Source organism: Larus michahellis, chromosome 9 (assembly GCF_964199755.1).
Source record: "Larus michahellis chromosome 9, bLarMic1.1, whole genome shotgun sequence".
In the NCBI taxonomy this organism is placed as follows: Eukaryota; Metazoa; Chordata; class Aves; order Charadriiformes; family Laridae; genus Larus; species Larus michahellis.
The window spans coordinates 13,346,897-13,366,298 of record NC_133904.1 but is presented as its reverse complement, the minus strand read 5'-3'; the positions used below and the strand labels follow the sequence as shown (position 1 = coordinate 13,366,298).

General features: G+C 37.7%; 1 protein-coding gene across 12 annotated transcripts in view; it reads left to right on the top strand.

Moving 5' to 3' along the window:
- Positions 1-19,402, top strand: part of SEMA6D (semaphorin 6D) — a 686,608-nt gene that overhangs the window by 83,184 nt on the left and 584,022 nt on the right. For 5 of the 12 annotated variants that reach the window (XM_074600714.1, XM_074600710.1, XM_074600709.1 and 2 more), the window contains exon 3: positions 16,028-16,542. The exons of the other annotated variants lie outside the window; for them this stretch is intronic. The gene's annotated coding sequence lies outside the window, so the exon portion shown is untranslated. The remainder of the gene's footprint in view (positions 1-16,027; positions 16,543-19,402) is intronic. 12 annotated transcript variants of the gene reach the window in all.

Below are 19,402 nucleotides of genomic sequence, written 5' to 3'. Positions count from 1 at the left end.
ACTAAAGAATCAGAATGAGCAACTCCCTGAATGGAGAAAGGGTGGGAGGGAAGCAGGAAAATGAGCAAAGAAGAGCACTGAGGAGAAAAACTATTTCTTAATTATACTACGAACTTTCTCTTGCAAGGCTTGGATCTCACCCTAATTAAAGTAATTGGCACGTAGCAGTGTGATACAGATGGAATTCAGACACATTCTGTACTGGGCAAAGAGGGTTTAAATTTGCATTTGCTAGCTAGCTTGCAAAAGAGATGTGGTTTTTTTTTCTTTCATTGTGTGCAAAAGGAAGAGTGGGATTACATGGCTGTTAAGAAAGAGAAGGCACGTGAATGCAAATATCCATGTTTCTCTTTAGGCTCAACTGCCTGAACAATTACGCACACCTTGCATTCAAAAGGAGTTTGAGCTCCTGCAGGATTGTCCCTATGATAAATCCTCGTAATATCTTAGAGACTATTTAGTTGTTTGGGGAAGATTTTGTCTAGTCTGGAAGCAGAACTAGAGCCACCAGGGGCTAATCTAAATCCTTTTAAAATGACTGGAGTGACACTGGATGAAAATCTGGCCTCTTATTCTACTCTGCTTCTTTCTACTCAGTGAAGTCTCACCAGGTTTGAGGTCTAAAAGTTGAAGGCGTGGTAAAGGATAATGGGTTTGCAAGACAGAATTTGGCTTCTGCTGGTGAAGAAAAAGGAACGTGTGCTAATCAAATGGATGATGACGGCAAAGTACTTGCTTGCTGCTTCCCTACAGATCACAGCTCTTGAAGTGTGATCTTCTTGGTCTGGAGGCTCACTTCACACATCCCTTGATCTTTGAGAAAACCCAAGATTGATTCAGTTCAGTTAAAAACAAGATACTGCCAATGGCACTGGAGAAGCCATAAAAACCTGAATGGTTTAACCGATGTTAATCAGAATGTCAATTACAGCTGTTATGCAGAACAGCTGTGTAAGTTCTAGTTGTCTGGAAATATCAGGTGAATGGGCAGAAAAATGAAATCACAAACCGCTACTAGGACACCAATTCTTACTGTGGTCTTTGAGACAAAAATTCAAGTTTTCCAATGCAGGTTCCAACTCAAGAAGTACGAAGCTTGCACAAATCTTATTGATTTCAAAATAGACTGTGGGTTCTCAGCACAGCTGTGCATCAGGACATGCCTGCATAGATGGGTTTGAAAGAAAGATTAGCTGCTTTTGTACTCTATTTCCAGATCTGTAAATCTAGAATGGTAAAAGGTCCTGTCTTTCTGTGAGGAAAAAATACTGTCTTCCAAGGGACAGAGAAAAGACTGAAGAATTATAAACATAAATGGAATTCTTATTCAGAACGTGATCTCTCAGGCCTTATTGTTCCTTATTTCTCTTCACAGTCTGAGAATCACAGTGAGTGAGAGACCTGGTGACCATTAGGGAGGATGGAAAACCTTGACTTCCCCTTCAGCAGTTATCCTGATTGCTTGAGGTGTCACTGTGTTCCAATCACAAGTAAATAACGTGTCAGTGCTGGAATGTGCTAAGATTACTCTGCAGTATTAGATTTAATGTCTTTCTGGTATTCATATGGATCTCGTTGAAATGCCACTGATTAGCAGTCTGCGGTGGCTTTGAGTCTAAGTTTTGTAACATGCTCTTGAGTTTTAAGATTTTAATTTTCTGTAGGTACCAATGGAAGAGTTCAGAGAACAGATGATGAATGTCTTGAATGCTGTTATTCAGGGGAGTCTGTGTTCTAGTAACAAGTGCCTGTCTTCTGCAAATCGGTATGTCTGTCTGTGCTTGCATGGCACTTCAGTCCCATAAGGTTTCTCTCTGTGATTGATGCAGTCTGCCTAAATAGGTCAAAGAAGGACATTACGCTGTTAACTGACGAAAAAGGTGTTTGAAGGCCTTCGTCTGCCCTCAGTGTTTTTTGATTTATCTTCAGTTCCTATGGGGAAATTAATATTCCAGGGGCAAACATATACTGAGGTAATCTCTGCCCATGGGTTAAACACAAAAATTGTGATCAAAACAACCGGGGAGTTCCCTGGTAATAGAGGATCTTTCTCATAGGTGACAGTATCCTTTTTCTTCACCTTTCTTAGAGTTAACAACAGTTGTAACACCACAGTAAATCCTTTGAAATGATAAGGAGTTCAAATATGAGTATGGTACTTAATTTCATCCTACCACCCAAACAAGGGGTGAAATGCTAGGAAATGCATGGTTGTCTCCTTCCTTTGTCAGTTCTTGTGTCTCTGCAAGCAAAGAAAAACTTAGCTGTCTTAACTTCCAGTGAGTTAGTATCAGTTTTTCTTTCTCTGAACTTGAAGGGGTCATTGGATGGGAGAGCTGCTACAGTGCAAGCTCAGCAATGGAGAAAAAGCACATTAGCATGGCTTCCCCTGCACAGTGACCCATCTGCCAGAGGTCTGAAAGCAGAGCTTGTTTTGGAGTGCCTGAAAGGATGTTCAGTTCTCACCCCTACTTTTTGGGAGCACTAGCTCTGCTGGAACCTAGTGCAACTAACCAGATGCTTTAATTAAAATTATGCTAATTTAGCAAGCTACAAATTCTGATTAAGAGTCAGAAAACTACATGTAAATCATTATAAAGCTTATTTTCTCAGACACTATTCCTTATTAAATGTTTTCTAGACTTTGGTGGTGGAACAGAACGAATGGTGATTACTGGTGGAGATCATTCATGCTCTGCATAAGTTTAGCATACTTCATAGGTCTAACTATTTATTAGAACTGCAGATAGGCCTAAACTTAATTTGAGTCAGTGAGACGCAGACTCAGGCGTACTTTTAAATGTTTGTCTGGCCTGGAGCTATATATACAATTGAGGTTTTACTTCTGGTCATGCTGCCCAGATTTTTGAAGTTGCCTTAAAGGCATCCTGAAGACGCTGAAAATTGTTTGATTTTAAAAAGCTTGAACTGTGTTGAATAGTTGTTACTAGAACGCTCCATGATACTTACAGGAGATAGTTACTGACTCATTCCTGATGTGGTGTTGCTGTATGCCTTTGCTTGGGCATCTACAGGTGTAAGCAAAGTCATGCTATTTAAAAGACAACATCTCTTATTATGTGCAAAGTGAGCGTATAACATTTGTGTAGGGTGGGTTTGTTATGTTTTTGGTGTTTTTTTTGTTCTGTTTTGTTGTTTTTTAAATATATTGTGTTTATGGCATTTGGAGTTACGAATGTAAGTAGGAAGCTGTGAGATGAATAGATGGTGCTCTGTGCTTAGAGCTGCAGTTCCTGTCATCCTTTTGTGTGTCTGACAGATCTGGTATTTTATGGGGGAAAAAGTTATAATTTTTTTTAAAGTTAGGAAAATAAGTTCAATGAATGCTTCTAAAAGGCAGTCTCATGCTGTTGTCATTAATGGCTTCCCCTGAGAAACTGGCAAATTGATAAATTAAGCTTTCCCTCTGTGACAGCCTTTCACATACTCAAGATGTGGTCCTGCTTTAGTCTTCAGCAGCATTAAATCAATCTGCTATAGAAGTACTTTGCCTTGCTAGCTAGATACAAAATAGATCTAGAGACTTGATGCATCCGATCACTATGTTTAGCTCTAAGTCAACCTTTTGGCAATCACAAGAGGCTTAAATTTTGTATTTATGTTGAAATGCATCCCTAATTGAGATGTCTATACTGCTTCAAGCCTCTCTTCTTGAAAACCAATTAATACATATCATGCTATAACACAGTCTTTTTATTAAGATTCAATTAAGGAAGATATAATGAGGCCAAACTAGGTGAAGCTTTTAGTGTGTATTATACACAGTAGATCTTGAAAGATAGATGCAAAGTCAAATCTCACTTTGAACCTGCTTTCATCTAGTAGTAGTAGTGAAAAATCCTATATGGTTCCTGTACTAACAAGAAACTCATAAATAAAAAAACTAAGCAAACTAAAACACTCTTCCACAAGTAAGAGATGGATTTTAGCTATGTCCCTGGTGAACATGGGAAACTGGTATTTTTGTTTCAAACTTTTTTATGAAGGCTGACAGCTTATTTCCTTTACTATTGCAGATGCTACTAAATTGTTACTGTATCCCTGCATCTCCTTTTGTGAGGACAGCAGTAACAGCTGGTACTGGCTGGTTTTAGTAGTCTCTTGGCCAGACTGATAGAAAACATGGTAAATTTGCCTAAGCATTTGTCAAAAATCTGAACTTAGGCTACAGTATTTAAGAAAGTTGAAACTAGTACAGTTGATTATGATGTCATTAATGTTTTGAGGCAGAATGCGGCTGAATTAAACAAAGGTTTATCTATTATAATCTGGTTTACAGTATATGTATTATCAATGCAGGCTATAATTAAGTAGAATAACAAAGATGAAAAACTTAAAAAAAAAAAAGAAGATAGGGTGGAAGAAAAATTGCATAGGTCATCCTTACAAAAAAGAATCTTGAATTATAGAATTGTTGTAGACTCAATGAATCTGACAGCATCTTTCTTGTTAAATGAAGGTCTCAGTTGTTCAGCTCGTGACTACTCTTGTTCTGTCATATTTATACAGGAAACTAACTTTTTTGTGTCACTTTATAAAGATAAATATGATCTTAGGAATTTGAGTGAGATGACTTTTTGTTCCCCATTACTGTTGCCAAGTACTATTATTCTCAAAACAAAATCTAAAGCAATTGGCAGAATGCCTTCATCTTTATTGATAAATACAATGCATAAAAACAGTAACTCATAACCAGAAGAACACTGTTTGTGAGAAGTGGTAATGCCAGGAAAATCTGAGTACTGAGATGAATCTTTTTATTTGACGATGTATGTGGCTCTCGGATTCTGTCTTGGCACAAGTTTGATCAGCCTGGCCCTCTTTGCTCATATAGTATGTCAATTTAGTCATATATTGAAATATTTGCAGCATCCAGATGCAAACAGGGAAAGCATGAGAAAGCAAAGTCACATTCTTGCCCCTCAGTCTTCATAGATGAACTACTGGCTTGTTTCAATAAGGGAAAGCATATGAGTAACAACTGACAGATGTCCCTTCCCCTCCATCTTTGCCGTCACTCATTGCTGCTTCTAGCAAGTTCATTAACTTCTTCCTTTAGTTCATCATCATCTTCCTTTCCTATGAATCCTTTATCACTTTAGAAGCCATTAACACAGAAAAGGTTGCTTTTCTATTTGGTACCGTGATCTCTGTGCCAATCACAGGTGGCAATAACTGGCCATTAGTTTTCTTTGTTTAGTAACCAAACTTCACATCACATCCTATTCCTGGTATGCACCCATCTTTTAGGACTGTGTACTGATACATTCATGCTGATACATACATACACACGTATCCATGCAAAGGTGGACTCTCTCCCTTTATAGAAATTTTGGTTTTGGAAGGCTCCAACTTCAAATCACATGCAGTTAGTACACTGATCCAACCCTCAACCCCTATGAAGTCTGCTGAATTTTGGAAAAATGGGAAGAGTGTTTTGATTTTAGAGGAATAGACTGTTAAAGGTAAAGTTGCTCTCAGCGAGATGTGAAATTGTCCAGTCATTTTAATGTCATACTCCCAGTTGAATGGAGCCTACACTAGTAGATCTAGTCTGAAGCAGGTCAGAAAAGCGTGAACTATTATATTAAATGTACTAGTTATTTTCATATCGCTCCATACACATGCAGTGCCAATACTTAAAAGACCTGTACATCAAACATATCTGTCCTCAACTCCTTGAGAGCTTGGTGTATGATTCTAGTTGGCCTGTTCTCAGGTTCAAATGCAGAGGAATTCAGATGCTGTCCTATCCCAGACTAAGGGACAGGGAAACTGTATTGTTATGTTTTCCTTCACTTTTCTCTGTCACCTAAGAGTTTCCTTCTCTCCTAAAGGAAGAGGTATTGTTCTTAGCTGTCTAACAAAGAATGTGAACTGTATTTCCTTGAAGAAACTAGAGGAAAGATGGACTTATCTTTGATGTAAGTATTTGAAATCAAACTTGTGATAGGATTTTCAAGAAATTTTTCAGTGTTATTACAAATTGAATAGAGTAACACTCAATGGAAGTTGGGATATGTTTACACACAGATATTTATCAGAATAATGAAACCATTCTGAATTACAGTTTACGAAGATGACTTTGTTCACCAGCATCTGGAAATAAGAGCCTCAAGAACTATTTGACCAGCAAGTCCTATCTGCGAACAGCCAAATATAAAGCGAGAGCACAGACTCAGAGAGAAAAATGATAATGCAGTTTTTTTTATGCTGAAAATTACTGCATGAAACTGAAGTAAAAATGAAAAACTTATATTGCTTTCTTTTCCTCTTTGAAGAAGTTCGGGGTTCACAGGTTCACATCCTAAAACATTATCTGATTATATTACATTTTATGGAACTGAGTGAGGATAATTTTACATCATTAATGGTGAGGGGTTAGTGCCTCCCATGACAAGTACTGAATCTGCTTTAAGTTAGTCAGGTAAGGGAGGGTTAATTTCTCTGTATTTTACTGCCAACATCCAACAGAACTGGTAATGCAAGTATGAGTTCAACACTATGTAAGACAGCAAATGATCACTTAAAAGCTGCCTATTTTATTGCTCTAGGTTTACTGGTAGTTGAAGATCCAGACCTATTAAGTTATTTGCTGGTTCTGAACATCACAATATACATCCAGAGTGTTGTGGTGCTGGAACTGCGATTTTGGAGATCTTGGAAACATTTATTAAATTTTATTTAAAAGAATATTTCTTTTTCTGGCGCCTTAGTATCAAGTTTCATTGCAGTTGGTAACAACATTTCTTACTGCAAGATGGATTCCTTTCCATTTCTGACAACATCCACTAATCTAGTGAGCAAGATTTGAAAGAGCACTTTGGCCAGGTTCCTGTTTTATTTTTTATTAAAGATTTTAGAAAATGTAATTAATTTACTCAGGCCCCAATTTGATATTGACTTATTGTTAGAACTCTTGATGACATATCTCCCAGTATCACAAGGTTTTGGTTCATCTTTAGACAGGTGAACCTGGGCTGTCTGTCTTCTGAAGAGGTTACTCCAAATATTATGGAAGAGAAACACTTTCCAGGAGACACTTCGTGTGTGGCTGCAAAGAAAGAGCAAATCAGGATTTTGGTGTTTATCATTAAATAAACTTTCAGTTCTCAAGTGTAACTCCATTTATTTGTTGGATTTAGCTAGCCTATAGTCCAAGAAAGAGGTCATTGGGCCTTCATCCAACAAGGCACTTAAACACATTCATAGCATACATGAGTGACTGGATTCAAATCATGACCTTAAGTGTTTTGTTTGACTGAGGATCCATTGATTGCTTTTTGGCACCAATTTCATTCTTTCTTTAAATAAGGTTGGTCAAGAAATTAGAAACCTTAGTTCACTGCCTTGTTCAGAGAACAATACTACAGATAGGGCGCTGCTGATGGAGCTTTGGAAGGCTGAGCAAGACCTTTTTTATATTGAAGAAAACAGTATTGTACATGACTTCTGTTAATTAGTGCTTGGTCTGAAGGTCCTTATGGTTCTCTCAGCTTGGCCTCGCCCCAAACGTCTTCCCATCAAGAAGAATATAGTCATTTAAGGTTCCTGTTTTCAAATTCAGTACAGCAGTTAGTCCTTATCCTTTAAGACTGTGGATGGCAATCAGTTCTTGTAAGTGTTTCTGGCTGCAGGTGTTTATAGTTTGTTTTTGATAACTGGGGCCAGGAAGTAATTTTGAGGCAGTGAGTGGCTCTTTACAGTTGTAAAAATAATAGTAAAAATGGGCTCTTCGGTACAAGAGTGTGCCATGCTGGCTCAGCCATGTTCCACACTGTTTAGGGGGCTGTGGTGGTGAGTTACCTGAGCTCATACACAGCAGATTTTCAGGAAAGTGAGGAGCTATCTCCTATGTTACAGGAAAGGTCGTGTAGCCTTCTCTCTGTTCCAGAGCTCACCATAATGTCAAAATAGCAGGTTTCTTTCAGCCCCTGAGCTCCACCCAGCTTCTACCCTGATCATCATTCCCATAATGTCTCCTTTGGTGATTGTAGGAAGCGTGCTGTAGCTGCTATATTTGTGAAGATCTGCTTGGCTTCCTTTTCTCATATTCCCTCTTTACCTTCCTTTGAACAGCTTTAGTTAATTACCTAAATAGCCCATGTGAATCAGATTAGAGAATTTGAGAATCTTTCCATATGGCAGAATGTCTGGATTTGTTTTCCAGTAAGATTAGGCAGTTTTGCTCTGAATTCTTCGTTTTCTGAAAAAAAAAACCCCATATTTAAAAAAATCCTGGCCCACCTCAGGACTGTTATTTTCAAGAATCCAACTAAATACAGGAAATTCAACTGAGTTTACATGACTCTGTTTCTTTACTTTCTTTCCTTTTAAGGTAGAGTGCCAGGATTCCTCAGCTGCTGTGAGTATATACTGGTTTGTATCTCTCTGCTACCTCCTCAGCAGCCCAGCATTGCCTTCTGCACAGGTGCGTAGGTGGGAGCTGTTGGTAGTGGTGATTGCACCCCGCACCAGACAGGGTGCAAGGCCCTGTGCTATAGAGGCAGTCACTTCAAAGGATTCATTTTTCCCTGCAGTACGCATTGCTGAAAAAGAAAGAAAAGTTTTTTAGATCTCTTTCTATTTTGGGATAGATATAGAAAAAGCATTACAGGATGAGTAAAGAACATTTTGCATTGGCAGGACATTAGCATGCTTTGTGTGTGACTTTATAAGTCTTTGCTATTTTTACCGTTTCTGTTTCTGAAGCTGAGAATCAAAAAAAGCAGTGTCCTCAAGTTTCATTACAGGAAACTAACTTAATGACCACATATATTTCTTGTGATTATTCAAATTTTTCTGATAGAAGTGCATCTCTTGACAGAAACTACTCCTGGCTGTCTCAAGGTTGAGCAGGAAATGGAACGAAGACACAATGTTTGGTCTCAGACACCAAGATGTTAATTAAAAGGCAGGAACCCTTGTGGGAAATGTATCCCAGAGGAAACTTGGGAATTCTGTAATAGCCAATTGCTGTTGCAGATTTTCTGATGAGAATATTTTCTGTTTAGATAGGAAAGATGGTTTCATTAGATTGCTGAAGAATGATTGCAACGAAAGTTTCCCCTGAGAAGGTCACATTTACCTGTTTAAAATTAAACACATCATTAAAAGGTCTTGGCTGAATCAAGTTGAAGGGAACCCAGATCAGTGACTCCACTTTCACACCTGAATACTTACGAAGCAAAATGTGTGAGGCTTTGGAAGCTTTATTCCTAACTTCTCCATTCAGTGGACTGGATTGCAGATAACTAAATTCTCATCTCTCTCAAGATTATTATTTTTTTAAATTCAGTAACGTCCTAACTGGAAAAAGATCCCGTGCTTATTAGTGCATTGTTTTTGTATTTAAATTTATTTTTTATAGGTCCAGAAGTGTTTGCCAAAAATGTTTTCTTAAACAGACAAAATGGGAGGATACAGGCAAATATCGAATGTATTTGCCAAATGAGCCATTTGGAAGGCAAGATGGATAGCAATCAGTGCATTATGTGCCTGACTGGGGACTTATGCAGACAATAACTACAACCTGTAAAGAATGGGAGGTAGAGGGCAATGGAACTTTATTATAATGTTTGATAAGTTGTGTAAGATCATGGTTACAGCCCTCTGTATTTTGGTCAGCACGTCAGTCATGCTGCACTATCTGGATACTTATCTGCTTCATCAGCCTGTTTTCAGATGTATCGTACACATCTGCCTAAGTTGAAAGTTGAAAGAGATTGATTTTGACTGGATGCAAGGAAAAACCTTTTCACTTTGAGGACAGTCAAGCATTGCAACAGGTTGCCGAATATTGTATAATCCCGCATTGTGTGGCTTCCTGGAGTTTTTCAAAACCTGACTGGAAAAAGGCCTGAGCAACCTGGTCTGAGCTCATAGTTGACCCTGCTTTCAGCAGGAGATTGGACTATGGCCCTTCTAATGAGGTCCTTTCCAGACTGAATAAACCCATGATCCTTATGTTTTGCCTATGGTCATAGTGCAGAAGATTGTCGGCCATGGGTACTTTTCATGAAAAATTTAAGGAGAGAAAAAATTTAAGAGAAGGAACTCTAAAATCTTGACAACTAAAATTGGATCATCTGATTCTGTATGTAGAGAGCTTAACAAGTGTGTTTTCTTGAAATGTGTTCTGTGTGTTGTGATCTATTGAAAGGTAGCCTATAAAATAATTGCTGAAACTACCCGAGCACTAAGCCAGAAGACTCACGTTAGGTTCTGGTATTTACTCAGAGGTGGGAAACATTTAAACTGAAGAGAATACTGGAGCTAAGATAATTATCTTTGGGTAGTGAGGTCTTAAGATGCTCACAGAGGACTCCACTAGGTAAGCTAAATTTCCCTGAAATTGTTTGCTTCCATTTAAACACAGACAGAATCCCTGCTCCGTGTGGGAAACTGGCTTGAGGGAAAAGGAAAAAGAAATAAAAAAGAAAAAAAAATGAGCTAAAAAAGCATCTTTGGAGAAGTTTGATATTTATGAAAAATTGACTTTCATTTATTTATTTTTTGGTTGGTTGTGGGGGTGGAATGTAATTGCAGACATTTCAACAATAAGTTGCCATTTAGATTCTGGATACTAGACCAGCTGTTCAGTCCCACTTCTGCACATCAAATTGGGTGTTAGAAGGGGGCAGTCAATGTCATAAGCCACTCCGGGCTCTTGTGTAGAAGAAACGACAATGGAAAATATTTTTCCTTTTACCCCCTACTCCTCTTCCCTTCACGCTGACTGCTGAGAGGTTTTTAAAAGCCTATTGCCATCATCAGCACATGGTTGGGTTTTACCCTTTATCAGGCACAGAGGAGGCAGGGCAGCCTTTTGAAATTTCTCAGCAGTCAGCAAGAATAAAGTGGGCATCCTAGTGGTAGGAGTAATTTTCAGCTTCCTGACAACAATTGGCAGAATGCTGGGAAAAGCTATTAAAAATGAGGTTCGATCACCAAAGTCTATTTTGGCCTATATTTAATGAGATGTGTCAGCTAGAATTTACAATAAGTGGCTAATTGTTAATAATAGGCCTGTCTAAGACACTCTGTGACTTCAGCAGATCTGCACAATACAACCCCATGTGCTTGCTAGGTTTTTCTTTATTGGGTATCACAGGTCAACTTATCACTGCAGTGAAGGAACAGGATGTGACAGGAACAAAAGCATTGTTAACTTTACAAAAGTCTATTTATTATATATTATTGAACATATTCTATGGGTAAATTACAACAAATAAGTTAAAAATGAAAAATGAAGGTGTGACCTCAATATAGCAGTGGCATTTCATCTCCCTTCCTAATTGTGTTCAGGAGCAAGGCAACAGGTCTCTGGAGAAGGATGTTTGTGTTGAAGGCACCGTGCAGCTTGGATGCAAAGTTTTTTGTTTCTCTGGGCAAGTTACTACATCTTTTTGTGCTTCGGTTTTACATCTGTAGAAGGGAATGACACTTCTTTCCCTAACAAAAGTAGAGGGTAAATGCACACTGAAGGGACTGAGGGATAGTCATAAGATCCTTTAAGAAGGATTTATGATGTAATGACTTCATACAGACAAATCTAAACCTCTCTTTCTTAATCTTTTAAATACTAAGGTTTTGAAGTCTGCTATGTCCATTAAATTAAACCATGCTTGAATTCTAGAAAAAAATATTTAAGAACATTTTGTGCCAATATGTTTGTAGCTTGCTTGAAACTTTAGTTTCAAAGTATATCTCTGGCCCTCTGGACACATTAGGCCAGTGCTCAATGCTCTGTCACCCCACTGTAATGTATGGCTGTACAGGTAGCCAGGACGACTGTACTAAGGCCGTCTCCTGACTGTGCCATGTTCTCAGGGAAGTTGCTGCCTTAGATATTTAGTGCTTCAAATTTGCTTCTAGAAGGTATCCAGAGCTTTGCCTTCCTTTCTTTCTGCCCTTGTCTAGTTCATTGAAGTTTTCAGGAAGGCGTGATATCTTTCATTAAACTAAGTGATGTAGCTGAAGAAAGCAGAAAAACTTTAAGACATAAAAATCTTTTTTTTGGATTTGAAACAAACCAGGCCTTGCTTAAATCCCTTCAGCATCATGTAAAAAATGGCTATTGTTTCTGGCTTTGCTTCTTCACAATAATTTTCCTCACATGAAAACAGAAACCATATATAAAGATTATGTGCTTCCCAATTTTCTTTATCAGATTTTTGCGGTTTCTGACAATGAACAAAACCTGGGGGACTACTTTTCTCATGTTTCCAAAATGCATTCTGGGGGTCTAGTGTAGTTTCTATAATCCCGTACATTGTAAGGAATCTTAGAAAATATAGCGTAATTGATCAAACACAAGTAACAAGAATTGACAAGAATGATGCACTTTATTTCCCATCTTAAAAAAAAAAATCAGAACTGTTTGTTGAAATGGTTGGAAAAGTGATAGAAACTGTAGACACTTTTTTAATGGTACCTGGTGGAAACAAGGTTACTGGTAGGCACTAGTCTAGCACTGCTTATGTTGAATAGGCACCCAGACATTAAGGATGCTAGAAAATCACCAACTGTGTGAATGGGCTTATGGTGGGTGTGCATGCTAAATAAATTGCTTGAATTGGAAAGTGAGCTTGGGAGATAGATGGCACATCCTAATGGAGAGCTGCACATTGGAATAGATCTTGTTAGTTGAGCATGAGGTCCAATATTTCAGTTTTGTTTGTGTAGCTGGTAGCTTGAGTAATTCCTGAGCAAGAAACTTTTATCCCTTCTTTCACCTTCTCTAGCTACCAGTTTCCTCTTAAAGAATAAGAGTTTATAAATCTACAAAGTGCAGAAGGAAGGGGAAAAAACACGACTTAAAAACTGAAACTGAAGGGAAGGTGTCCAGCCTTGGAGCCGGCCTCCCTGAGTTTCATTTGTCAGCCGCTTTCACTGAGTCTAAATAACGGCTCCCTTTCTGTTGATTTCTCAAAGGATAATGAGATCGGGCTCAGATGCCTTATTGTGGTCTATAGGATAAAGTAAGAGACATGGTAACAGAGCTGCTTCTGTATCTGTTACTCTCCTTGCATGTCATACATTCTGAGGACTTCTTAATACTTTATTTGCTTCCTTAATTGTAATTCTTTATTTTCTTATCACAGACACCACTTTTCCTCTCTTTTCCCCTCCTTTTCTCTAAGAAAAAAAAAAAAAGGACAGTTTTGAAAACATCTGAGTTAAAATACTCAACCATCTTCCAGGGTTAAAATGATAAAATTAAATTTGGTTTCTTGAACTATATTATCTTCAGCTTGTATATTGAGCATTTTATTTCTTACTGTAGAAACAAATGTTTAGCTATTTATTCATGCACCACCTGTCTTTACAAAGTATTATGTTACTTACATTTGAGGAAATATCCAGGACTACCTTACCATCTTTCTGAAAGCATCATTCTCAGCTTCACAATGAATATGTTTTTGTAAAGCAGTCTAGATCTCATCCAAGATCACCTTAATTCTTCAATTCCTACGGCATATTATATTTAGTTGCTCTCGGTTATCATGCTGTGTTCCTTCAAAAAATGTCTGGACCTTCTGAAAGGTGGGAAGATATCTCTCCTTTTTTGGGAGAACAGGTTTGAGAGATGACAGTTTGTGGCAGGTAGAGTCAGAGCAGGGAGCTGTATGCCTGCAACTGAAGTAGAGAGGTGGCAGTGAGGAGGAGCCAGCGATCCCAGAGGAGACTGAGAGAACCTCCTGTGAATCAGAAGGGATCGGGCAACTTAATCACTGAGTTAACTGCAACCATGGCTAGAGGAAAGGATCCAATGGGAAAGAAAGTTTTATGTTACCTTCTCTAGTTGCTTTAATATTTTGACACTTAAAATATTAAATCAATTAAGTTGCAATTAACTTAATAAACTCTTTTTTTTCTTTTTTTTCTTTTAAGGTTTAAAAGCATTGTAGGATTCTTTGTATGCTTGCTGTGTGAGAAGGGTCTACATGAAGGCTCTGGCTGACTTAATGCCTTCCCATCATAAATATCTCCTTGGGAATCTAATGTGCCGCTTACCTCCAAGAGTAGCCAAATGAAACAATTCTTGCAAAGATAATGGTAGTCCTAAAGAGTTATGTTTTGTAACACAGAAACTTTTAATGCAGACAGTGCAGATAGGCAGATATTCCACAGGGATCTCAGTAATTTTAGACCCTAATAGATTTATTTTTCAGAAGTTCCTCTGTTGTAATAGACTAGGTTATTCACTGGCTTAGCAGTCAGTACGGCATCACATCACATGCTGATGAACTAAGCAAATGCATTTGAAATTCATTTAAATGATGTTGCCAGAACAAAGGTTATATTGTCAGTATTTTGGTAAATTGTAATTTCTCTGATGAATTTTTTAAAAAGTTTGTTTCCTGGCAACTACTAGTGTTGTAGCATGCCCCTGCATTGGTGACTGAGCTCAGATTGTTTTTTATCTAATTGGAAAAATGTTCTAATGATGCATATAGAGGACATATCCATGGTGTCATTATGGCATAGGGATGAGTCATGAATCATTAGTACTAGGTGATGGTAGTCATCTGAGTTTTCGTTGTCAATTTCTGTCTTGAAGGAGGCAATAACATGTACTATTCATATAGAAAAATTATTAAATAGAGAGTTTAGATGATCTTTCTTTTTAATTAGGACCATTTTAGCGTGGAGGATAATGTTAGCGTCGTCTACTTAAAGGAAAAGATAGTGATTGTCCTTGATAGCTATTGGAAAATGTGTAATCCTTGTATTGCTATCCAGTCATGTGAAATTGGGGCACACTTTAATTCTAAACTGCTGTGAAGTTGTGGAGGATATCTGGCTAATTTCCAAGTCAAGCATGATTACAATGCTGCGCTTTCAACAAATTTCACAGAACTAATTTAGCCTTCAAAGGCATGAGAGGTTAAAGCTAGGTCAACTGTCATCCTTCTTGCACAACAGCGTGTCTTCGGTTAATTATGTTGCATCTAAATGTGTGTTCTGTGTTGTCATACTGACTAAACTAAACCTAAAAATACTATAAAAGAAAAAAATGTAATTGATGAAGATGAATGCACAGACTGCCAACATGGCTTATTTAATAGCTTCTTCAAATGCATTAGTGAGGAGTTTCAGCTCAGAGCCCGTTGTCCAATGCTGCAGCAGATCTGTCCTACAAGCAAAATCTTAGCAAGTGTTAATAAAGATAATAATGTTTTTCAAGCTAAGCTCTACTGACACGTGTATGAAACCATTAGAACGTATCAATTCAGCTTGAGTTAGACTTCTAACAATAAGAAGTGTCTGCAGAATTACGTATTCATTATTTTGCTACATCAAATAGATTATAGTGGGAATCATAGAGCTATTTGTTAGTAATTAATCTGGTACTTAGACAGTTCTAAACTATAACAATGCCACATCATTTAAATGACGCTGTTGAGCCCTCTAGAAGTAGAAGGTAATGTAATAAATTACGTCTAGGTGACATAAGGAAGGATGTAGGGAAATAACAATATAGGTAATACTATACAGATGTATACTGGGTATGTATAAAAACTTGTACTCTAGACAAGTCTTGTGACACTATTGTTTTCTTCTTTGTATGATTCCTGTTCATGCTCACACTAGTCTGAAGGTGCATAAACACAGCAGTATCTGCTCAAGAGCATCAGACTGACTGATCTCTACTCCTGGTTGTTCTTTAGGAAATAAGCTTACAGCATTCATTAAGTACTTGTTCAGGTTTGTACATGATATCCTTTCATACCAATAAGGCCCACAGCATGGGCCTATAAGCCCTGCATAATTTCTGGTTGTGTAATTGTGTCACTCATCATCTGCTTTTCTACCTCATTGCAGTTTGCAGCCTCATTGCAGCATAGCTGTAGGTTGTGGGACGTGACTCCAGAACTCCTGCACAGCTGATCCTATAATTCCACCTTTCTGTGTTTGCCATCTTGCCTGTAGTCTATCCTACCTGTTTCACTGCCAGCAGTGGTCCTGCTAAGGATTGTTATCCATCTTTGCTTTTCAGTTCTGCACTATCATCCCAATGTCAGCCAGACAGGCACAGCTGCATCCTGGAGAAGTACTTCGAGCAAGCACTGCAAGGCATGTGATTCAGCAACTGCAGTTTTCTCACCTGCAGACACACTGGAATATATTGCATTGATAAGATGAGATGAATATGATCTAGAGGTCTGGGAATTTTCTACCTATATTTTTCTGCTGTGAAGAGCTAGACATTTCTTGTCGGGGCTTCAGATACTCTTGGTTAGAGCCCCACGCACAGAGCTGCCTGCCTGCCGCAATCCTGTTTACAAAGAAGGCGAATTTTAGGTACAAGGAAATGGAAAAAAACCCCAAAGTTGAGAAGCCCTAGAATATGACTTTGGTGATGACCCTTGCAAAAACTGGGTTGTTAGACAAGTCTGCACAGGATGCTGTTCCTCTGGATATTCTGGGAATGAAATTCAAAAGACCTGTTTAGCAGTGGGTCCAGGGTTGTCCTCACAACAGACGACTTCAAGTAGCTGGAACATCAGTTCAGTAAGTACTGCTTAATGTTTCTATTGTTTTATGGACATTTCTATATTCAGAACTCTTCTGGTGAGTGACTGTAATTCAAGGAGAAATTCTGTCTTCTCAAGGAAAAATTAGGTCTGATTTAGGGCAGAAGGCATATGAGGGGCTTGTTCAGAGGCTTCTTCTAGCTATGCCCCTGCCATGTGCTTGTCAAGACAGCTACCAGCTGTGGGGACTTAGGGCAAAGAGCAGCTTATTTGGAAATACTGTATTTGTATTTCTGATTGATCCTTGGTGGATCAATCACTGTAGGAAAATACCAAGGGCTCTTTAAGAATCTTATCTTACTAAAATGTTTTCTTTCTTCTGCTTCCCACACCTTTATGGGAAGGTATCTAGGACACCGAAAGGCTAAGTGAAGTTTTTTGCAAGTAAAACACTTTTAAAAAAAATCCAGGAAGAAAATTAAATCCCCAAATCTACATGAATCTGATACTGATGCTGCAGTAAATGTTCTTCTGCTCTCTGTGGCCTACTGATTGTGCAAAGGAGCAAGGATGGCACACCTGAGTGACAGCAATGAGAACTAGAGGCCTTGTAACACAGGCAGTAGGTGTGGAGGGAAATGAGTTCTAACACTTTGAAAGTGAGAGATGAGGAAACCTAAAGGCAAATGTAAACGTAATAATAAAAGTAGTTCTACTTTAAAAAAAACAACACTGTAGGCCTCTTGCAAACTTCATAATTTCTTTTCAAACTTTGAGAAACATCTTTTGTAGGTGTAAAAGTTTCCATGGCTAATTTTAATGTACAAGAGCAACTTAATGTGCAGATATTTCAAGGTAAGTTAATGTCAGGCTGTAGTCTCTAAAACATCAATGTGCGTGCATTTTATTGAATATAGGTGCAGCCACTGCAAATGAGGGGGACTTTATGTTGCCTCTTCTGTGTGCCATTTGTCTGTGTTTTGGCATATTATTCAATGAGACAATTATGATATCCTGACAGAAACAAATGCCTATTTCGGCAAGTGCCTAATCTGTAAACAACAGCTTTTGCAAGTTATTCCCATACAATTTGAATAACCGAGCAGTTTCCTAGCCACATAACTGCAATATGAGGAATTCTGGAATTAGTTTCATACTAAACACTTCACTGTGATGGATGTATTTTATTTTAAAGAAAACTGACAATAGGTAGCTTTATCTTAGTGATATAAAATAAATGATCTTTTATTCTTTTAGATTTGAGGATTTGTCTGATTTAAAGGTTGCATTAATACTTTACTTTCTTTTAAAATCCTGGAGCATCTCCTGCATATTACCAGGGACAACTATCTCCAGGACAAACTGAAATATAATAATGTCTTCTTTCCTTTCAGAAAAAGGATTTAATTTAAGTTTCTAGAAGGGACACATAGGGATTGTTGTGGAATAATTATCCCAAGTGGTGTAACACTACTAAGTCAGTTATTTTAAGGTTGTGTTTGGACCCTACCTTTATCTGTTGGGTTGTTCAGGTGTGTTAAAGTTGTCTGTTAGGGTAGGAAGTTATAGGATTGACAAAGCCACACATAAAAAGCAAGAAGTGTCAGAGGCTACTGCATAATTGTCCCTACTCTCACAGAAACTGAACAAATTAGACAATGAAATATATCAAACAGTTGTTAATTTGATTTGGCAAGTGTTATGTGGAAATGCATCCTGCGAAATAGGTATTTTCTGGGTCTCCCCAGTTTTCCAGCTAATGAAGAAGAACATAGATATAACTAAAAGTTTAGAAAATGGGATGTTTCTGAAAAAAACACAGTTTAAAATTATATCCCTGCCATAGTTCATACATGTATAAATATATATTATATCTGTATAGAATTCTCTAGGTCTTGAGGACCTCTGGATACACTTTTATTTTACTTCTATTTCATACCATTGGTTTACACTTATTAACTTCTACTCCCAAAAAGTACTGTGCATTTTTCCCTTTATTTTCATGTAACTGTGAAAATACTTATAGATTCATATAATAATACTTATGAAAATTCATGCATATAAAAAGAATCAGTGTATAAAATTAATAACAGGGATTTTGGGCTGTTTTTTTAAAACCTGAGGTATTTAATTTAAAAATTCTGTAGAGTGTATAGGTTTGAAATAGGAGCTGTTCTCTTAATAATTGTTCTGAGTGAGTGACATTGCCCTTCGTAGAGCAGGACAGCATGAGATTGCTTGTGTCCTACTTAATTCTTTGCACCCTAAGTATCACATGCAGAAACTGGTCCCCCTCAAAGGGTGGATATTCCAAATGTCATGTTATTAAGCTCTCAGTTACTCTCAGGCATATCTACTTTTTTAGAGGTCAACCTTTTTTTTTTTTCTTCTTAGGCCTGCAGTCTACACCATGTTTTAACACTTTCAGAACAAAGCTGTTATTTTGTTCACGAGTTGTTTTTCCTCAAAATGTATTTTAATATTAATTACTATTTTAATTTTATTATTTAAATTTATTAAAATAACTGTTTTAAGTTTATGCAGCTGTTCTAAGTTTGTGCAACAGCTTGGTTCACTGAAAAACATCTGCTTGGATAAACACACGCTTTTTTATTAAGAAAACCCACGTCATAAAAGAGTTGTTCGGGTTTTTTCTTTTTCTCAAGCCATAAACAGTATAATAAGAGTAGAACATTGTACCAATCTGATTTGTATTTTCGAAGAGATTCCTGAAATGTTGTAGATCAGTTGCTTTAGTTAAGTGACACCATGGAATTTTCTACATCTGCTGGTATTTCTTCTGCCTGAATCATTGGCTTGAGCCAATGATTGAATGAGCGAGAAAGTTAAAATCTTGGGTAGTTCAGAGTGAGAACCTGCTTTGTCGTTGTAGCAGG